Source organism: Microtus oregoni, unplaced genomic scaffold, assembly GCF_018167655.1.
Source record: "Microtus oregoni isolate MIOR12 unplaced genomic scaffold, Mior012 000029F_ref0000214, whole genome shotgun sequence".
NCBI lineage: Eukaryota > Metazoa > Chordata > Mammalia > Rodentia > Cricetidae > Microtus > Microtus oregoni.
In genome coordinates this window covers 18,672,985-18,693,073 of record NW_024543088.1, presented here as the reverse complement: position 1 = coordinate 18,693,073, position 20,089 = coordinate 18,672,985, and the positions used below count along the sequence as shown (strand labels likewise).

The following is a 20,089-nucleotide window of genomic DNA, read 5'->3' as shown; positions in this document are numbered from 1 at the left end:
ATAAATGGGACCTCCTGGAACGGAAAAGCTTCTGTAAAGCAAAGACAGCCTACAGAATGGGAAAAGATCTTCACTAACCCCACATCAGACAGAGGTCTGATCATCAAAATATACAAAGAACTCAAGAAATTGGACACCAAAACATCACATAATCCAAAAAAGATGGAGTACAGACCTAAACAGAGAACTCTCAAGAGAGGAATCTAAAATGGCTGAAAGACACTTAAGGAAATGTTCAACATCCTTAGTCATCAGAGAAATGCAAATCAAAACAACTCTGAGATTCCATCTTACACCTGTAAGAATGGCCAAGATCAAAAACACTGATGACAACTTATGCTAGAGAGCTTGTGGGGAAAAGGGAACACTTCTGCGTTGCTGGTGGGAATGCAAATTGGTACAGCCGTTTTAGGTATCAGTATGGCGATTTTTCAAAAATTAGGAAACAGCCTTCCTTAAGACCCACAATACCACTTTTGGGTATATACCCAAAGGAGGCTCAATCGTACCACAAAGACATGTGCTCAACTATGTTCATAGCAACTTTGTTTGTCATAGCCAGAGCCTGGAAACAACCTAAATGCCCCTCGATTGAAGAATGGATAAGAAAAATGTGGTACATTTACACAATGGAGTACTACACAGCAGAAAAAAATAACGATAGCTTGAATTTTGCAGGAAAATGGATGGAGCTAGATAACATTATTTTGAGTGAGGTAGCACAGACACAGAAAGACAATTATCACATGTACTCACTCATAGGTGGTTTTTAAACATAAAGAAAACCAGCCTACAAATCACAATCCCAGAGACCCTAGACAAAAATGAGGACTCTAAGAGACGTACATGGATCTAATCTATATGGGAAGTAGAAAAAGAGAAGATCTCTTGAGTAAATTGGGAGCATGGGGACCTTGGGGGAGGACAGAAGGGGGGTAGGGGAGAGGCAGGGAGGGGAGCAGAGAAAAATGTAGAGCTCAATAAATATCAATAAAAAAATGTAAAACAAAACAAAACTACTTTCACAGCCATGATAGGACTTTAGTTTTTCCCAAGCTATCCTAAAGACACAACTAAATATTCTGAACAGAAGCAATAAATATTTCACTTTCAATTTCAGGATGGTTCAAATTTTTCAATATTACTATTATCTTTTTGGGGGGGCAGTCATTTACTTAAATATTTTCTACAAAGGCATTTTATATTAATAAATGTCAACATCTGGCCACTGACTATGGCAATGAAATATTTTGTTTCCTCATTAAGTACTAGAACCATAACACAGTAAAAAGTTTATTATTCTAAAGTTCATGCTTCTAAAATGGTATTTATTTTTATTGATACCTCTGTTGAGTCCACCCGAAGATGATGCTTTAGGAGTAACCTTGGTGGTGGTTGCAATCATCTCACGATGCCATTAACACGCTGTATTGCCCCCAAATACTTTGAAATGAAATACAATTCTTAAACAGAATTAAGTATTTAAATGTTATTTTCCTTGGTTTGTACAGTAGGGCCCAAAGCAGTGGTTTTCAGGGAGGCAGGCAAAAGGATGTACAGTTTAGGCAAGTCTATCTATACTCGGGCCTACTTTAGGTTGTTGGTGGTGGTGCACACCTTACTGGGGAGGCATAGGCAGGTGGATCTCTGAGTTCAAGGCCACCCTGGTCTATAAAGTTCCAGGACGACAAGAGAAACTCTGTCTCAAAAACAAACAAACAAAAATAAATAAAAGAAATAAATACTCTCTTTGGTAATCATAACAAAGAAAAAACACCATTAAAACAGTTAACAAGGGGGCTGGAGAGATGGCTCAGTGGTTAAGAGCACTGACTGCTCTTCCAGAGGACCTGGGTTCAGTTCCCAGCACCCACATGGCAGCTCACAACTGTCTGAAGATCCAGTTGCAGGGGATCTGACACCTTCACACCAATGCATATAAAATAAAGTTAAATAGACCATAAAAATTTTTAAAAAAACCCCACAGTTAACTAATGTTTGGGATTGTCAGCTCAGTGCCAGAAAGCTGCCTGGTAGCATCATAAAGCTGCGGTATTTGATCCTTCAGCACGGCAAAAATTAAATTAAAAAAAAGTTGTAAAATACTGGTCAAAAACTCAACATTACAAATTCTTAGTTTTCACGGAACACCATAGTCAAATCTGGCCTGATTTACAGAATTATAATCTACCAGGATTGGCTTTTATGTTGTTTGTTCGCATATTTATTTATATTTACTAATTTATTAATGTTTGTTTGTTTTGAGGCGGGGTTTCTCTGTGTAGCCCTGACTGTTCTGGAACTCGCTCTGTAGACCACACTCAAACTCAAAGATCTGCTTCCTGAGTACTGGGATTAAAGGCATGTGCCACCACTGCCGAGCTATTTATTTACTTTTAAAGCAGGGTCTTTCTAGCCCTGGCTGTTCTAGAACTCAGATCTGCCTGCCCCTGCCTACCTGAGTGCTGGGATCAAAGGTGTGGCCAGCACAATGGGTTTGTTTAATGGGGCTGTTTAGGAGTCAAGCATCAGTGCAGCTTTCTACTATATCACCTGTCTTGGTGGTGAAATAAAACGATTTTTTTTGTTTGAAGGTTTGACACCATCCTCTTCCAGCTTCACATAAAAAGGAAGCCATGATCCTGTTCATATAGTGTGGCCTGCTCTTGTCTGCACAGATACACATGCAGGAAAAGGCTCATTTATATAAAGTAAAATTTTTAAAAGAAAGGGGAAAGTGAGCTACAGTATCTGTCCTGATGGCACATGCCTATAATCTCAGTACTAAGGAGGCAGAGGTAGGTGGATCTCTGAGTTCAAGACCAGCCTGGTCTATATAGGAAGTTCCAGATCAGCTAAAGTCATGTAGTAAATGACTCTGCCTGGGTGAGTGGATAAGAGTTCACACTGTTGTTCCAGGAGGCCCAAGTTCAGTACACAGCATCACTTCTGGATTGGATTTGAAGTCTGCTCTACAGGAGAGCTGTGTGTGTCTGGTACTAAAAGTCCACGGCCAGGGAAGCCATGGGTCCTTGAGGAGAATCTACTAATGCTGTTTTGCTAACTGGACATGCTGTCAAATTGCCTTCTAAATATATCTATACCCGTAAGTTTCTTTTAAAGGGTCTTTTAAAAAAAACTTTACTTAAATTTATTTTAATTTAAATTTAAATTCATGTGCATTCGTGTGAAGGTGTCAGATCCCCTGGAACTGGAGTTACAGACAACTGTGAGCTGTCATGTGGGTGCTGGGAATTCAACCAGGGTCCTCTAGAAGAACAACTAGTGCTCTGAGCCATTGAGCCATCCCTAAACCCATTAATTTCAATGCTTTCTCAATCTTGGTCAGAGAAACTTTCTGCAGTGGGCAGCAGTCAATGCAGAGACTTGAAAATGGTCAAAGTGCTGGGAACAAGTGACTGCTGAAATGTTCAGTCCTAAACTGCACATCTGTATCATGTCCCCATACCCCGGTCTCAGGAAATTTCATGGGAGATGGGGGAAAGAATGTAAGAGTTGGAGGATAGAGAGGAATGATATGAAACTCTGCATTATGATCACACCAGCATGAATGAGAGAAGCGTTCATGACATCCAATAATAGCTGAGGAGTAACTGGCAAGTGATGGTTGCTGGGAAAGAAGTAATTTTTCTTTGGAGGCACAGCTGCTGGTGGGTTGTCTATCTTCTGGTAGATGGCCCCATGTCCATGTAGGTACACTAATTGAACTCAAAGGTTATAAGAAAAATAAGAGAATAGGAATGTGGGAGGACTTTGGTGGAAGTGGGAAGAAAGATATGGGCTAGACATCACCCAGACACATTGCATATATGCACAAAATTATCAAGAATAAAAGAATTTAAAAGGGGGGGGGGAGAGACACAGGACTTTGGATATACGGTCTATTTCAGGGCTGAGATGAGTTGGAACAGGTTCCAGAAGCTGTTCTGGAAACGATAGACACAAAGGCCATAAAATTCTGGATATTATTTAACAGAAGCTTTGTGAACACTTAGGGAAGAAATGGGATTTAACATGAGTCAATTATGAATAGTCATGGTAAAGCAACTTCATTTCCTGTTTTTGATAGGGTTACCACAGCAACAAGAAAATGCTGGTCACAGCTTCTGGGGAACTCAAGCTATTCGAAATGTACTTCCTTTCTCAAAGACTTCATCTTAAGGGTGGTGGAGGGAAAAAAAAAATTCCTGCTCTTGAGCTCTGAATTTAGTGAGGAATGGAGATGTCAATACACAACATTACCCTCACACCCTCACAGAAATACTAACACAAAGAGATTAATTCCAAATAAGGATATTAGAGAAAGAATGAAAAATTGGTTCTAAACTCCAGGTGCACATTTTAGGTTTTTCGAGACAGGGTTTCTTTGTATAGCCTTGATTGTCCTGGAACTTGCTTTGTAGACCAGGCTGGTCTTGAACCCACAGAGATCCACCTGCCAAGGATTACATCACCATCGATGACCCAGATGGCCCAAGGTTATTTCAGATGCAATTCTGAAATTGTCCCAAAGCTTGAGGAAAAAAATGAAAAAAGTTACTTTACATAGGAAAAACCAAGCAGCTATTAGCCACTACCAAGAGGTCGCAAGGAAACGCGTACCTTCCAATATGACAGAATACAGGCTCTGCCTCTAATATTCTTGTGTAAGGTTTTTTCTCAAGTCTACAATCCCAACCATAATGAGAAAAATTCAAAATGGGGCCCTTAGGATGGGACCTGAGAATTTCCTCTACCTAAAGAGCAACTCAACTATAAAGCAAAGTTTATGCAGATACAATTCAAGGAGAGGGCCAGTTCTATCTCAAGGCAGAATTGAACAAACACATGGTTCTAGACAGAGTCAGGAACAGAATCTTCCACAGCTATTGAGGAATGCTGTTGAAGTCAAGGGTGTTCCTGTATGGAGGCCTGGAAAGCCACTGCATGAAGCTGTGAAAGTTAAGCCTGGATTCTGATGGAGGCTACAAGATGTTGGAGATGACAGGACAGTGCCATGGGATATCTGCTGAGGACAACTACCGAAAGAGAATGGAACCAGTCCAAAAGAGAGAAGTATGTTGCAGTCTACAAAGCTGGAAGGAGTTGAAGATCTGAAGAGCTATTCAAGCTTTTTTGACATGAGATGTAGAGCTACAGGATTTGGAGTTTGCCCTGCAGGGTTTAGGTCTTGTGTTGGCTCAGAAAGTAGAGGCAGGTGGATCTTGTTTTGGCTCAGAATTTCCTCAATAATCACTCTTTCATCCCTTTGGAAAGGCAAATTCTATGCCATTTGTTGGAAGTATGCAATTTGCCTTTTGCTTTTATAGGGCTTTATAGTTAAAAGATTGCCTTGAGTCTCAGAAGAGACTTCGGATTTTGAAACTGTGTTGAAACCGTGAAAGACTATGGGGACTTTCAAAGTTGGACTGAATACATTTTGTATTATGATATGGTCATGAGCCTCTGCCTCTAGGGGTCAGGGAATGGAATGTGGTAGTTGGAATAAGAATGATCCCCACAGGCCCATATATTTGAATGTTGGTTCCCAGTTGGAACTATTTAGAAAGAATTAGGTGTGTCACTGGAAGGTGGGCTTTGATGTTTCAAAAGCCCATACCAGGCCCAGCCTCTTTGCCTCTAACTTTTGGATAAAATGAAAGTTTTTGCCGGGTAGTAGTGGAGTATGCCCAGTGTCACAGTTCACTTCCTAGTGCCTTCTGATCAAGATGCAGCCAGCACCATGTCTACCTGCACACTACCATGCTCCCTACCATGATGATAATGGACTAAATAAATCTCTGAAACTATAAGCTATCACCTCAATTAAATGTTTTCCTTGTAAGAGCTGCTGAGATCACGGTATCTCTTCACAGTAATAGAAACCTTAACTAAGACAGTTGGTAAAGTACACGCCATACAAGCATGGAAACCTGATTCCTAGCACACACATGTGAAGCAAGGCTCGGTGGTGTGTGCTCATAATCTCAATCCTGGGAAGGTGGAGATAGACAGATTGCTAGGAATGGCAGGCCAGCTATTCTAATCCAACAGCAGAGCCCCAAGCTTCAGGAAGAAATACTATTTCAGAGGGGGGGGGGGGGGAGGAGAAGAAAACGAGGCTGGAGAGATGCATGCTGGCTTCTCGTTCAAAGAACTTCAGCATCTACACCAGTTGGCTCACAACCACCTTTAACTCTAGTCCCAAGGAACCAAATATCCACCTTTGACTTCCAAGTGCAGCTATACACCTGTGACATTTAACTCATATAGACACAAGACATAAAAAACAATAATTATAACAATTTAATTATAACATTTTTTTTTGCTGGACTTTTGAGAGGCAGAGGTAGGCAGATCTCTGATTTCAAGACCAGCCTAGTCTACAGAGTGAGTTCTGGAAAGCTATGGCTACACAGAGAAACCCGTCTTAAAAAACAAAACAAACACAACCAAATCTCTTAAAAGAATACAAGGTAGCCGGGCGGTGGTGGCGCACGCCTTTAATCCCAGCACTCGGGAGGCAGAGGCAGGAGGATCTCTTTGAGTTCGAGACCAGCCTGGTCTACAGAGCTAGTTCCAGGACAGGCTCCAAAGCCACAGAGAAACCCTGTCTCGAAAAACCCCCCTAAAAAGTAGAGGCACTTATGAGAAACCACACTCATTCATGCACACTCACACCCACCTTATAAGAACATGCACCCTTACACACACTGAGCTATGATACAAAATTAAGGGGCTGGTTTCTTTCATGGTTTGTGGTTGATATTGAAGGCAACTCCAAGGGAAATGTTCTGAACAGATTTTGATTAATGACAATACCTTTGGAACAAATGCCTAGCCTTCCACAATCTCCCTATGCTTTGGTATGGAATTTCTGAGTATGTTTAGCTTTTCTCTCTATCCTCTCTAGCTACCTGTCATGCAGTCATAGCGCATGGCAAAAGCTCAATAGTATTTGTCTAAATAAAGTGGTTATGTAAAACTATCACACACTGTACACAATGTTAAGCAACCAAAAAGCTACCTATCAACTGTGAATGGATTATTTTTAGAGGAAGCCATTAAGCTGTTCTCTAAGCCTCCCATTTTGGAGAACTTTAATTATCTAAACACAAAACTACAGTACTTCATTTCACAGATAAAAATTAACTCGTCTTCAGATGCTAAGCAAGTTAGACTGATCCAAATTATTGTTCCAAAAATAAGCAGGTAGATGATAATGATTGCTTTAAAAGTATTCCTTACTTTAACTTAGCTCTCTCATAGTGCACTAAGCCACTGCAACTGGGTTTTTGTCCTTTTCTTTTTCTTTTTTTAAAAGCGAGTTCAAGTCATTAAATGAGGATATAAAAGAACAGAAGCTAGCCTAAAGCCATTTTGGCTCTGAAACCAACAGTAATAAGTGCTTTGGAGCCACTCAAATGATTAGCGTGTAGGTTCCAATACCTTACAGGTACTGTAAAATCTGATGCCATAAGTAACCTCTAGGTGCTCTGGGCTAATGCTGATGGCTGCGAATGCATTGTTTGTTCAACACGTTCTGGCCTTAAAACTATTTTAAGTTTTCTTTCTTTCTAAGATTTATACAACAGGCATGGTGATGCACACCTTTAATTCCTACACTCGGGAGGTAGAGACAGGTGTATCTATCTCTGTGAATTTGAAGCCAGTCTGATCTATACAGAGAGTTCTAGAACAGCCAAAAATGCATAGTAAGACTGTCTCAAACAAAAACACCCCCACCTGCCAAAAACCAAACAGATTTATTTAATTACTTATTACCTTTATGTGCAATGAGCATATCTTCATGAACTCGTGTGCATAAGCATGAAGAAACTCAGATACCAGAAGGAGAAATTAGGTACCCTAAGTTACCATATATGGGTGTTGAGAACTGATGCTGGGTCCTCTTCTAGAACAGCCAGTGCTCTTAACACTAAGCCCCCCAAAATCTTACTGTTTATTACATTTTCCAATATGCTACTCTAAAAAAGAACTAATTTGTCAGAAGTATTCAAATCAAGAGATCTGAGTTTTTGTCCTGACCTAGATATGCCTTACATGTGCTGCAATACTGCTAAATTACAAAGTAAGAAAGCCCTGCCCACGCACTAATACAGAGAAGAGCAGCACGGCACCTGCACAAGGATGATGTACAAGTTCATGAAGAGCCATGTTTTTTTTGTTTTTTGTTTTTTGTTTTTTTTTGAAGAGCCATATTTTAAGAGAAGAAAACCAACCTGTAATAGCTACTCTTGTCAATCCGATCACATCTGGAACTAACTAAAAACCAAGTGTACGGCCAGGCAGTGGCAGCACAGATCTTTAATCTCAACAGAGGCAGGCAGAACTCTGGGAGTTCAAGACCAGCCTGGTCTACAAGAGCTAGTTCCAGGACAGCCTCCAAAGCTACAGAGAAACCCTGTCTCAAAAAACAAAACAAAAACAAACAAACCAAACCAAGTATCTGGGCACACCTGGGAGGGTTTTTTTCCTGATCAAATCATCTGATGTGGGAATAAATGAATTCCCCTTTGATCGGGACCACATCTTCTGCTGGCAGCGGATTTAAGTACATGGAGAAAGGAAGCTTGCTCTCTGCCTACTTGCCCTCATTTTCACTGGCAAGTCCTCTCTCCGCTTTCTAGTCTGGTAATCCAATTATACTGAGGAACCATCTGAGACATCCAGCCCTGTGAACGGGAACAACTACTGGATTCTTGTACTTTCCACTGGGAGCCAGCTACTGTTAGAAGAGTCAGATCATAACCGTAAGCCATTGTAATAAATCGTGTGTGTGTATGAGACAGAGAGAGAGACTGATTTTCATTCCATCAGTTTTCTTTCTCTGGAGAACCCTAAGTAATACACTACCTACCACATATTGGACAGAAGCTGAATACATTAATGTGAATTCGTGTGTAGTATATCCTGCAGAAGCAAATGAATGAGGAAGACAGCTGTGGAGGTTCATGTTTCTAATCCTAGCACCTATTAGAGGTACTTTAAGAGAATTTCACAGAAAAATAGGATGGTAGTTGTTATCCCAAATGGAATAAATACGTAACAAATCAACTTAATTGTAACACAAATGAATTGCAGAACCACACTAAGAACAGTAGGGAAAATTCTGTAAGACAGTACTTTAGTGGGATACTTTAAAGCTAAAGGCATAAAGAAATAAACTACACACAGAAGCTAGAACTTTTGAGTTACGGGCTCACAACTGTAGTCCTGGCTGGCCTCAAATTCACAGAAATCTGCTTGCCTCTGCCTTTTGACTGGTAAGATTAAAGGTATTGAGTGACACCTAGGCAAACAGTCAGTTAACACATACAGAAAAAGACACAATCCGTATACATTTTCCTAGCTCTTCCTACTGAGACCTATAAGCATCAGAACCCCAGGAACAATAAACATACAACTATACTCAAGAAAAAGATGGGGTTTGTTGAAGGAACTTAGGCTAAAGAAGCAAACAACCCTAAAGTTGAAGATTTTGAATTGGATTATTGTCTGTAGAATAAACAGGGACAGACAAAGCAAACATAAGATAATGAGCCACACTGATGAACAGATTACAAACAAGGGAGAAAGCTAAAACTGTGCAGTGCTAGGACCTGGGTGCTGGATCAAAGGTGTGTACCACCATACCTAGTTATAACAATTCTAAATGAAGCTTATTCTACTGTCTATCTTCTCATAATAAACTAAAGATTTAATTAATACCCAATTTCTAATGGATAAACAGCCTAATTATTTAAATAGAATTCAAATACTTGATAGAAGCGCAAAACTGAGTCAAAGATTTAGCTTTACAAAAAACCCCAATAGAATAAGGCAATTCTAACTACCCAATACTCTAAAAAACAACAAAAAGGCACGCGCACACACACCCTAGGCTGTTCTCAACTTTTACATAGCCAGGGATGACCTCAACTTCTAATCCTCCTGCCTTGACATCCTGAGTGTAGGAATTACAGGTGTGCAGCATGCTATCCAGTTTATACAATGTAAGATCGAACCCAGTGCTTTATACATGCAAGGCAGGCACTCTACCAACCCAGCTCTGCCCTCACACATCTATTTAAAAGTAAAAGAAAATCACATCAAGGGGGACTAAGGAGGCACAAAGATATTGCTAACAAGTTTAATGGTATCATAAATGCAAACCCGTTTCTGCATACAGGGCAATCTAGTCATGCACTACAAACACTTTTTTATTTGATCTGGACATTCCATTTCAGATAGAGTCTGGGAGCACTGTGTACTAAGAAAAAGCTTAGAATTGTTTCATTTAAAAATAGTGTCTTACACTTTTAATCTTAGCACTGAAGGCAGAGGCAGGTGGATCTGAGTTGGATGCCAGTCTGGTCCACAAAGTTGAGTTCCAGGACAGCCAAAGATCCACAGAAAAACCCTGTCTCAGAAAACTGGAGATAGAGACAGAGACCCACACTGGAGCACTGGACTGAGCTCCCAAAGTCCCAATGAGGAACAGAAGGAGGGAGAAGATGAGCAAGGAAGTCAGGACCAAGAGGGGTGCACCCATCGACGGAGACAGTGGGGCTGATCTATTGGGAGCTCACCAAGGCCAGCTGGACTGTGACTGAAAAAGCAGGGGATAAAACCGGACTCTCTGAATATGGCGGACAATGAGGGCTGCTGAGAAGCCAAGGACAATGGCACTGGGTTTTGATCCTACTTCATGTTCTGGCTTTGTGGGAGCCTAGCCAGTTTGGATGTTCACCTTCCTAGACATGGACGGAGGGAGGAGGACTTTGGACTTTCCACAGGGCAGGGAACCCTGACTGCTCTTCAGACTTGAGAGGGAGGGGGAGAGAGGTGGGGGGAGGGGGGAGGAGTGGGAGGCTGGGAGGAGGCGGAAATTTTTTTTCTCAATAAAAAAAAAGAAAGAAAATAAAATAAAAAAAAAAGAAAACCAAAACAAACAAAAAAATGGTGAAGCAAAAGAAAGCCAAACAAATGAGGGACAATTTATTTTAAATAAAATTTAACTTTAGGTTGCTAGTACACGTCGTAAGTAACTCACAGATATGTGAAAGAGATAGTAATACACAATCATATAGTGTAAGAAGTACACAGGGTAAAAAACACCAGAAACAAAACACACACAGAAAAACCAAGGGACTAGTTAAGATGGCTCAGTAGTCAAAGGTGCTTGCTGGCAAACCAAACCTGAAAACCTGAGTTCAATCCCAGCGGATCCAATAAAAGAAGAGGAACAGGGTAAGAGAGTAAATAAAACTCAACAACGCCAGGCAGTGGGTGGCACACACCTTTAATCCCAGCACTCGGGAGGCAGAGGCAGGAGGATCTCTGTGAGTTTGAGGCCAGCCTGGTCTACAAGAGCTAGTCCCAGGACAGGCTCTAAAGCTACAGAGAAACCCTGTCTCGAAAAACCAAAAAAAGAAAGAGAGAAAGAAAGAAACTCAACAACAACTAAATAAAGCAAAGTAAAAACTAAATAAACTAATTAAAGTAAAAACAAGTAAATCAAGAAACTCAATAGAGTAATGAGAACTTGAGCCTGAAGTGAGGAGAAGGAAAATCAATAAATAGGAACCTAAAGGAGAGACAAGCTGAAGCAAGAACTGCCTTTACTTTTAGAATGCAGAGCTATGAGCACTTTATGCAACACAACGGCACAAGAATTACGGAAGCTGGGTATGGTGACCCAGGCCTTTAATCCCATCAGTCTAGGAGGCAGAGACAGGTGGTTCTCTATTGAGTTCAAGACCAGCATGGTCTACCTGGTGAAGTGCATGCGAGGCCAGCCAAGACTAAACTCGTGAGACCAAACCTTTAAAAAAAAAAAAAAAAAGGAGGGGGGGCTGGAGAGATGGCTCAGAGGTCAAGAGCAGTGGCTACTCTTCCAGAGATCCTGAGTTCAATTCCCAGCAACCACATGGTGGCTCACAACCATGTATAATGAAATCTGGTGTCTTCTTCTGTAATGCAGACAGAACACTATATACATAATAAACAAATCTTTAAAAAATAAAGAAGAAAAGAAAGCATAACAATCAGCTGAGCGAGCTGGTGGCTGTTGTGAGCAGTATTATAACCAGGGCACATCTTCATTCCATTCTTGCAGACAATCTCCACTCTTCCCATGGCTAACCCTGCGCATAGGGCCAGTGTTAATCTATTTTTTTTTCCTATTAACTTGCCTTCTTAGCTCCCTCAGGGAACAGATGCCTGAGGTCTCCTGGATGGCAGCTAACTTCTTCACCCATACCTCCCATTGGGCGTGAGCCCACTGACTCCCACACTGATTCCTCAACTTCCCATTCCAACATTGTCTTATGCCCGCAAAAGTAGCCAGATATAAACCCAGTGCCCAAATACCTAAAGAGACAGGGATGTTTAGGGGGAGCTCCATCTCTCCCACCCCCACTCCAAACCCTACCCAGTCTCAGAAAGCCCTCTCTAAACAGCGGCTCCTCCCCTCAAAGATGACAGGGACCATGCTAACAGGCAATTTAAGATGCAGTCCACCGACTTGCCACATGGTTCTCCCTCAAGATTTTCTCTTTATCACTGAGACTACCCAGCTGTTGTCTTACTCATTAAACCTGGACTTTTAATTCTTAATTCAGTTTGGTTTGTCAATGGAGAGGCTTAATATCGGGGTACAGAAATCTTGCAGCCCTGTCAACACAACCCTTACCCTTCCAACCAACCAAAACTACCTATAACGAGTCAAAGACTTTGTTTTGATTTTTTTTTTTTTTCGAGACAGGGTTGAGTCAAAGACTTTGAAAAGACTAGAGATATCTCGTGGAAAGATGTGGAGGAAACTTTTTTATAAAGGAAATGGCTTTTAGCATGAAATACTCGAGAAAAAAATGTATTTGCCTTAGATAGAGGAAAAAGAAGTTAAGAAAAAAAAATACCATTTCAAAAAAGACCAACAGGGAGACAGATTAAATATTGGGGAGTGTACATGTTTCAACTGAGAAAGAGTGGTAGTAGTGGAGACATGTGGCTACAGCAAGAAGCAAGTTCAGGAGGAACAGTACAGATCATCCCTGAGACAATCTGTGAAGTGGACAATGACAAAAGGCAAGACCTGGGAAAGCTCAAGACTAGATCAAGAGGCTGGAATGATAGTTCAGTATCAAAGCATAGACTGCTCTTCCAGAGAGGGCCCAGGTTGGACTCCCAGCACCCACGACTCTCTGTAACTCTAGTCCCAGAGGATCTGACACCCTCTTATCACCTCCATGGGCACTACACACAACTATATGGTACATAGACACATATGCAAATAAAACACTCATACATATAAAAGTCAAATGAAAAAATTAAGAACCTATTCAACCATACATGGTAATGTGCAATATAAGGTCATTCTCATACAAGTGTATGTCATACAATGTTAAGTAAATCCCTTGCTCCATGGCCCTACCTACCCTCTGCCTTCTTCTTTCCCCTTCCCACTGGTCTTGTTTCTCTTCTCCAGACAGTTCTGCTTTGCTTCTATTTTCACGTCAATATACAATGCATGACTTTATAGCCTGCAGGAAAACTAAGAACCACAAATGATTTTTAAAAACTCATCTGTGGGGGTTGGAGAGGTGGCTCAGAGGTTAAAAGCACTGCACTTGGCTGCTTTTCCAGAGATCCTGAGTTCAATTCCCAGGTGTACATGCAGGTAGAACACGTAAGTAAAACAAACCAAAACCACCTCATCTTTGAATGGCTTAATTTGCTTTATGATTATCTTCAGTTGCATTTAAAAGGGAATTCTGACACAGGCTATAGCATGGATAAATAAATCTTGAGGACATTAAGACCAAGATAAATGAAGTAAGTCAGTCACAAAAAGCCAAATTAAAAAAAAAAGCCAAATTCATATAAGGCAGAATGGGAATAACTGCCAGGGAATAAAGAGAGGGAGGAATGGAGAGTAGTTATTTAATGGGTATATGTTTTCAGCTTTGCAAAAAGAAGAGAATTCTGGAGCTTGATTATATAATGTAAATATACTCAAATACTGAATGTATTTATTAAAATAGTTAAGATGCCAAGGCATCATCATTTAAAAAAAATTTATTATTTTATGGGTATAGGTGTTTTGCCTATGTATATATCCGTGCACCATGTGCCAGAAGAGGACACCAGATCCCCTAGAACTGGAGTTCCAGATGATTGTGAACCACTACATAGGTGCCAAGAATTGAACCTAGGTTCTCTGAAAGAGTGATTTAACCACTGAGCCATCTCTCTAGCCCTGACAGACAGGGCACTGTCAACTGTAATCCCAACACCTAAGAGGCTGAAGGACAGCTGTGAGTCCAAGGTCACAAAAATCGAACCTTGTTCCACAAGAGTAGGAATAAGATTTTTTGTTTGTTCAAGGCAGGATTTCTCTGTGTAGCCCTGCCTGTTCTGGAACTCTTATCTATAGATCAGGCTGGCCTCACATGCAGGAGATTTGTGTGCCTCTGCCTCAAGTACTGGGATAAAAGTGTGTACCACAACCGCCCAGCCAAAATGGTAAATTTAAGAGTCTTTTACACAGTTTTTTTTTTCAAAGCCTTCATGAAGTTACCTATGTTCAGAAACATTAATTAGACTACACACCCATCATTTGCTTCAGGGCTTTCATTTCCAGCCCTAGTCTCAAGACATAGTTATTTAGCCGATGCAATCATTTCTATACTTCAAAGGTATAAATATGTCTCACCCAGGAGAAAGGAGGCTAAGGTTACAGCAGTAAATGTTAGCATTCCCATCATTCAGGAGATCACCATGAGATCCAGGACATCTTGGGCTATACAGTGAGTTTCAGACCCATCTGGGCTACTGTGTAAGAAAGATCCTGTCTCAAAAACGCAGTGTCTAAGTAACCCAGTGTTGAAGGCCAGAGCTAAGATTTTAAAAGTGGTGTTATAAAACAATACATGAGATATTTCCTGCTTGAAGAAGGTTGCAAGGAAGTAAACAGGAATATCAAGACACCCCAAGGCACTATCACTAATATTGTTATGCATCCTTGAGTACTGTATATTGTGCTGTTGGAGATGAAACAAGAACAAGTAATTAAGTAACTTAGAAATCCCTCATGCAATTGTGACAGACACTCAACTGATAATTCTCTTACATATACTTAGTTTGACCAGATTTTAAGGTAAACCAAAGCCCAAGGAAAAGACTCACCTCTTACATATACTTGGATCGACCAGATTTTAGGGTAAACTGAAGCCCAGGGAAAAGACTCACACCCATGTTTAAAGATTACAAGGCTGGTTAGAACTTTATGATCCTAAAGATGTTTGGGCATGGCCCAGACACATTGATTGATAAAGCACTTGTTGCTTGCTATGCAAGCATGAGAACCTTGGCTCAATCAACCCTGAGTACTCACACCCATGTAAAAAGGGCAGGGGTAGCAGTGAACACCTGTTATCCCAGCAACAGAGACAAGGAACCCTGAGATTTCCTGGCCAGCCAGTCTAACTGGATCAGTGAGCTACAGGCTTAGTGAGAGACCCTGTCTCAGAAACTAAGATGGAGAGCCATAGAGGAGGACACCCAATGTTGACTTCTGGTCTCCACAGGCACACACAAACTCCAAAGCTAGGAATGTCACTAGAGAGCTTCTGAAACCGAAAACAGAGATCTTTCTGTGGGGCCCAGGGCAGCAGAAGGTTCCAGGAAAAGCCATAATTTGGCATTCCCCAGGAACAGACCATCCAAAGGAAATTCCTAACATTCCAACCATTGTAGATCACCTGTCAGCACACACCCATTGCTTTTCACCAGGACACCCCTAGACAAATGCCAGCCCATCAGGGGTCCTGAACCTTTGCTGCTATAAAAACCCAACCCCAACTGAGCTGGGGGGGGGGGCTCTCCGATCACTTCAATATGTTGGACACACGGAGAGTCGAGTTTGTACACTTGTTCAAGAATAAAGAAAGGCTCTTTGTTTTTACATCCAGAACGTGGTCTCCTAGTTGGTTTTGGAGGGACTCTGTGATCTGGGCATTACACTTTCCATTTTGCTGAAACCCACCTATCTGATGTTCCGGGCCAGTGAGGTGGCTGTGCTAGTAAGCATACTTGCTCCCTAACCCAATGGCATATGTAAAAGGAAAGAACCAACTCCCACAATTGTCTTCTGACCTCTACACACACACCACTGTATGCATGCACCCACACACGTACACACGTAAGATTTAAAGTGCAGAGTTATGATTTCCTTTTGTTCTGTAACTATAAAAACTATGAAATGTTTCCACATTGGAACATGGTATTTGGGGTAACCTGAATCTATCTGTGTTCCTGGGCCAAGGATATTCACATTTAACCCAAGAATAAACTGCTACTTCCTGTGAAGTGAGAGCTGTGCTTATGTCCACAGCAGTAATTTATCTGCCTCACAGAACTTTCTTTTCTGTATTTGACAGGGAAAGAGCTCATCTGCATTTCCCACCATCTTGTAGTGTACAAGTGTGTGTGCATGAAACTAGGGAGGCTCAGTATATGCCTGGTTCCTGCCTTCCTAACAAACCCTTTCCCCCCTATCTATTTCCACAGTGTTGCTCAATTCCAGTCCCCAGCGGTGAAGTCCCATCTTACCCGGGACCCAACTCTGGCTGCCCTTAGCCCGCTCAGGCGACTCCTGCTTTCCTCCAGTCTGTCTTGAAGGCAAGGCAGTTCCCCTACCCCTGCTCCCTCCATCCTGCCAGGCTTTCCCTCTTCCTACCCGTCTACTCTCTCGAATGCTACTCAGTCCCTTCCTTAAGGTCTAAACCTCAGTGAGCCCCACCCCTGAACACCTCCTTTTTTTATTGTCCTACTCTCTCAGTCCCTAATCATCCTTTTTCTCTAATATTGTCAATGTATCCAACAAAAAATTGGAGATTTCTCCATTTGGTACAAACAGCTTATAAATGTTTTATCTCTCACTGATAAACTATACACTGTTAAGCTTTTTTCCCTTTTTTTTTGGGGGGGGGGATGCTTTGGAGCCTGTCCTGGAACTTGCTCTCTACATCAGTCTGGTCTCGAACTCAAGAGACCCACCTGTCTCTGCCTCCTGAGTGCTGGGATTAAAGGAGTGCCCAAGAGAAAAACAAGAGACTTACATTAGCTCAGTTTGAACTCCAATACAGAGGACTGAGGGGAGGCAGAGAAGCATTGGCAGGCGGGGGAGGGAGCAAAGAAGTGATCATTGCATTGTGGTAGGGTGCACCACAGCTCCCCCTGTAGATTCTTTACTCTATCCATGTTCCTAACCCATTGGATGGTGCTGTACACATTCAGATGTGGATCTACTCCAGTTAATTCTCCTTGAAATGGCACTCAAAAAACTCACAAAAACATCTAGGGATGTGTTTTAATCATTTCCTAGGTGTTTCTCAATTCAATCAAGGTGATGATAATGAGGATTAACTGTCACAAATGCTGATTGTGAAGCCTGCATGCACGTACTTTCCCTACATTCATTTCAGTCTCTACAACTGTGTAACAGAAATAATCGTCTTCCCTACATATAAGGAGGTTTGAGGCAACAGCAGTGAAGGAGATATAAAAAGGACAAAGTTTTATGTAAGAGACATTTTCATAATTACTATACTTTCATATGACATCTTTTATTATGTCAAAGTACACGTTCAAGTCTTGTTTTGTGCATAAAAGCAAATACCAAGTCTGGCACTTGCCACAGAAACACTCACACACACACACTCTTTCTCTCTCTATTCCCTATTTAATGTTCACCTGGAAAGTGGTGTTTTTCAGTGTAACTGTGGCATTTGTAGCCAATCTTAGTATTATACTAAGGCCATAACAACAAAGAAGCCAGATAAACTTGGGTTTTCAAGAAATCTACTACAGCAGACAGGGAAACACACACACACACACTTTTTCCTAAGCTACTGAAGAGTGTTTCTGGGCAGGTGAGAGGTGGCTCAGAGGGTAAAAATATTTTGTTGCAAGCTGGGCAGTGGTGGCGCATGCCTTTAATCCCAGCACTTGGGAGGCAGAGGCAGGCGGATTCTGTGAGTTCGAGACCAGCCTGGTCTACAAGAGCTAGTTCCAGGACAGGAACAAAAAGCTACAGAGAAACCCTGTCTCGAAAAACCAAAAAAAAAAAAAATAAAAATAAAAATAAAAAATTGTTGCACAGGCATAACAGCTTAAGTTCACTTGCTGAACTCTACTTGAACTTCCAAGGATTGTCCTCTGACCCCTACACACAGAACTAATTAAAAAAAATAAATTGGTGCAGGACAATTCTGTATTCTGTCAATGATGTTTTAAACAAATGCTGATTGGCCAGTAGCCAAACAGGAAGTATAGGCGGGACAACCAGATAGGATGTAGAGGCGGGGTAAGGAAAACAGGAGAATTCTGGGAAGAAGGAAGCCCATTCCTCTGCAGTCCTGTCCAGACACCTAAGAAGGAAGATGTGACCTGCCCTGCCAAAAAAGGTACCAGAGCCACATGGCTAACACAGATAGTAATAATGGGCTATATAAGTTATAAGAATTAACTAATAAGAAATCTGAGCTAATGGGCCAAACAAGCCGGGCAGTCAGGGTGACAAGCAGGCCCTCGTGTTACAATAAATAAATAAAAAGATTATTTCTTGTGATCTCACAGTGTTAAGGTGACAGAAATAGTCCAGGTCTGAGAATTTTCATAAATACCCCTGACTTGCAGATGTATAGATGGCTATACCCTTAGGAGTGATGGTAAAAATCAGAAGTAGGCAAAGCTGTACAAAAACTGCAGCCAATCTTTAAATCACAGTTTAAAATCACCTAACTGGACTCAGGTGATGTTATCACATTCTATCTGCCTGTTAGAGGCTCAGTGAACCTCTCTGGAGGAAGAGAATGTCACCTAGGGTCTTTATAAACTTCACACACAGTATCTAGCATTCACTTGATTATTACTACACAAGAGACAGAAACAAGGCAAGAAGGATGGTAGAGATATCTACAGATGCTTTATTACAGGTGAGCTTTTTTTTTTTTTTTTTTTTTTTGGTTTTTCGAGACAGGGTTTCTCTGTGGTTTTGGAGCCTGTCCTGGAACTAGCTCTTGTAGACCAAGCTGGTCTCGAACTCACAGAGATCCGCCTGCCTCTGCCTCCCGAGTGCTGGGATTAAAGGCGTGCGCCACCACCGCCCGGCTTTTTTTTTTTTTTTTGGTAGGTGAGCTTTTTTTTTTCTCCAGTTTTTTGAGATAGGGTTTCTCTGTAGCTTGGAGCCTCTCTGGACCAAGCTGGCTTCAAACTCAAAGATCCACCTGTCTCTACCTCCCGAGTGCTGGGATAAAAGGCGTGCGCCACCACCACCCAGCCACAGGTCAACTTTTTTTTTTTTTTTTTGATTTTTCGAGACAGGGTTTCTCCGTAGTTTTTTTGGTTCCTGTCCTGGAACTAGCTGTTGTAGACCAGGCTGGCCTCGAACTCACAGAGATCTGCCTGCCTCTGCCTCCCGAGTGCTGGGATTAAAGGCATGCGCCACCACCGCCCGGCTACAGGTCAACTTTTAAATAGCCGTGACTCATATGCTTAACAGACAAAATGATCAATTCCACCTGAGAACTGAAATCTGTAATTACAACAAAAAAGATTCCATTAAGAGTAAGGAAAAGTAACTCAATCTAATATGTTCTCCTCCACTTGGCCTACTGCTTAGCCATGCCCTGCTCAGAGGGAAAACTTAGCCATTGTCTCTTCTAGTAAGTAGGCTTGGCCTGCAAGGGAGATCAGCCACTTTGTGTGGTTATAAGACCACTACACAGACTTATACCAAAGAGTCCTTATGAGCTGCTGGCTACAGGATACAAGTTGTACAGTGTGCTCGGCTACCCAGAGAAAATAGACATTTAGAGAGTTGTCCTTTCTGGTATGTAGATAGTAACAAAGATAAAGATTACTGGAGAAATGTCGTGCTCTGTATGTCGTTTAATTTTGGGAAAGAGAAGTCTGAAGTAAAAATGGGTGATTGAATAGTCATTTGTACACAGATTTATTTTTTAAATCTGGAAACAGAAGTTGAAGTTCAGGATGACACTGAAAGTCAGGATTCAGAAGA

At 41.5% G+C, this 20,089-nt stretch overlaps 1 protein-coding gene and 1 pseudogene across 2 annotated transcripts in view; one reads left to right on the top strand and one right to left on the bottom strand.

The window, feature by feature from the left end:
- Window positions 1–20,089, bottom strand: part of Mapk1 (mitogen-activated protein kinase 1) — a 69,161-nt gene that overhangs the window by 33,238 nt on the left and 15,834 nt on the right. The gene's annotated exons all lie outside the window — the stretch shown is intronic.
- Window positions 8,112–8,186, top strand: LOC121465208 (annotated as a pseudogene).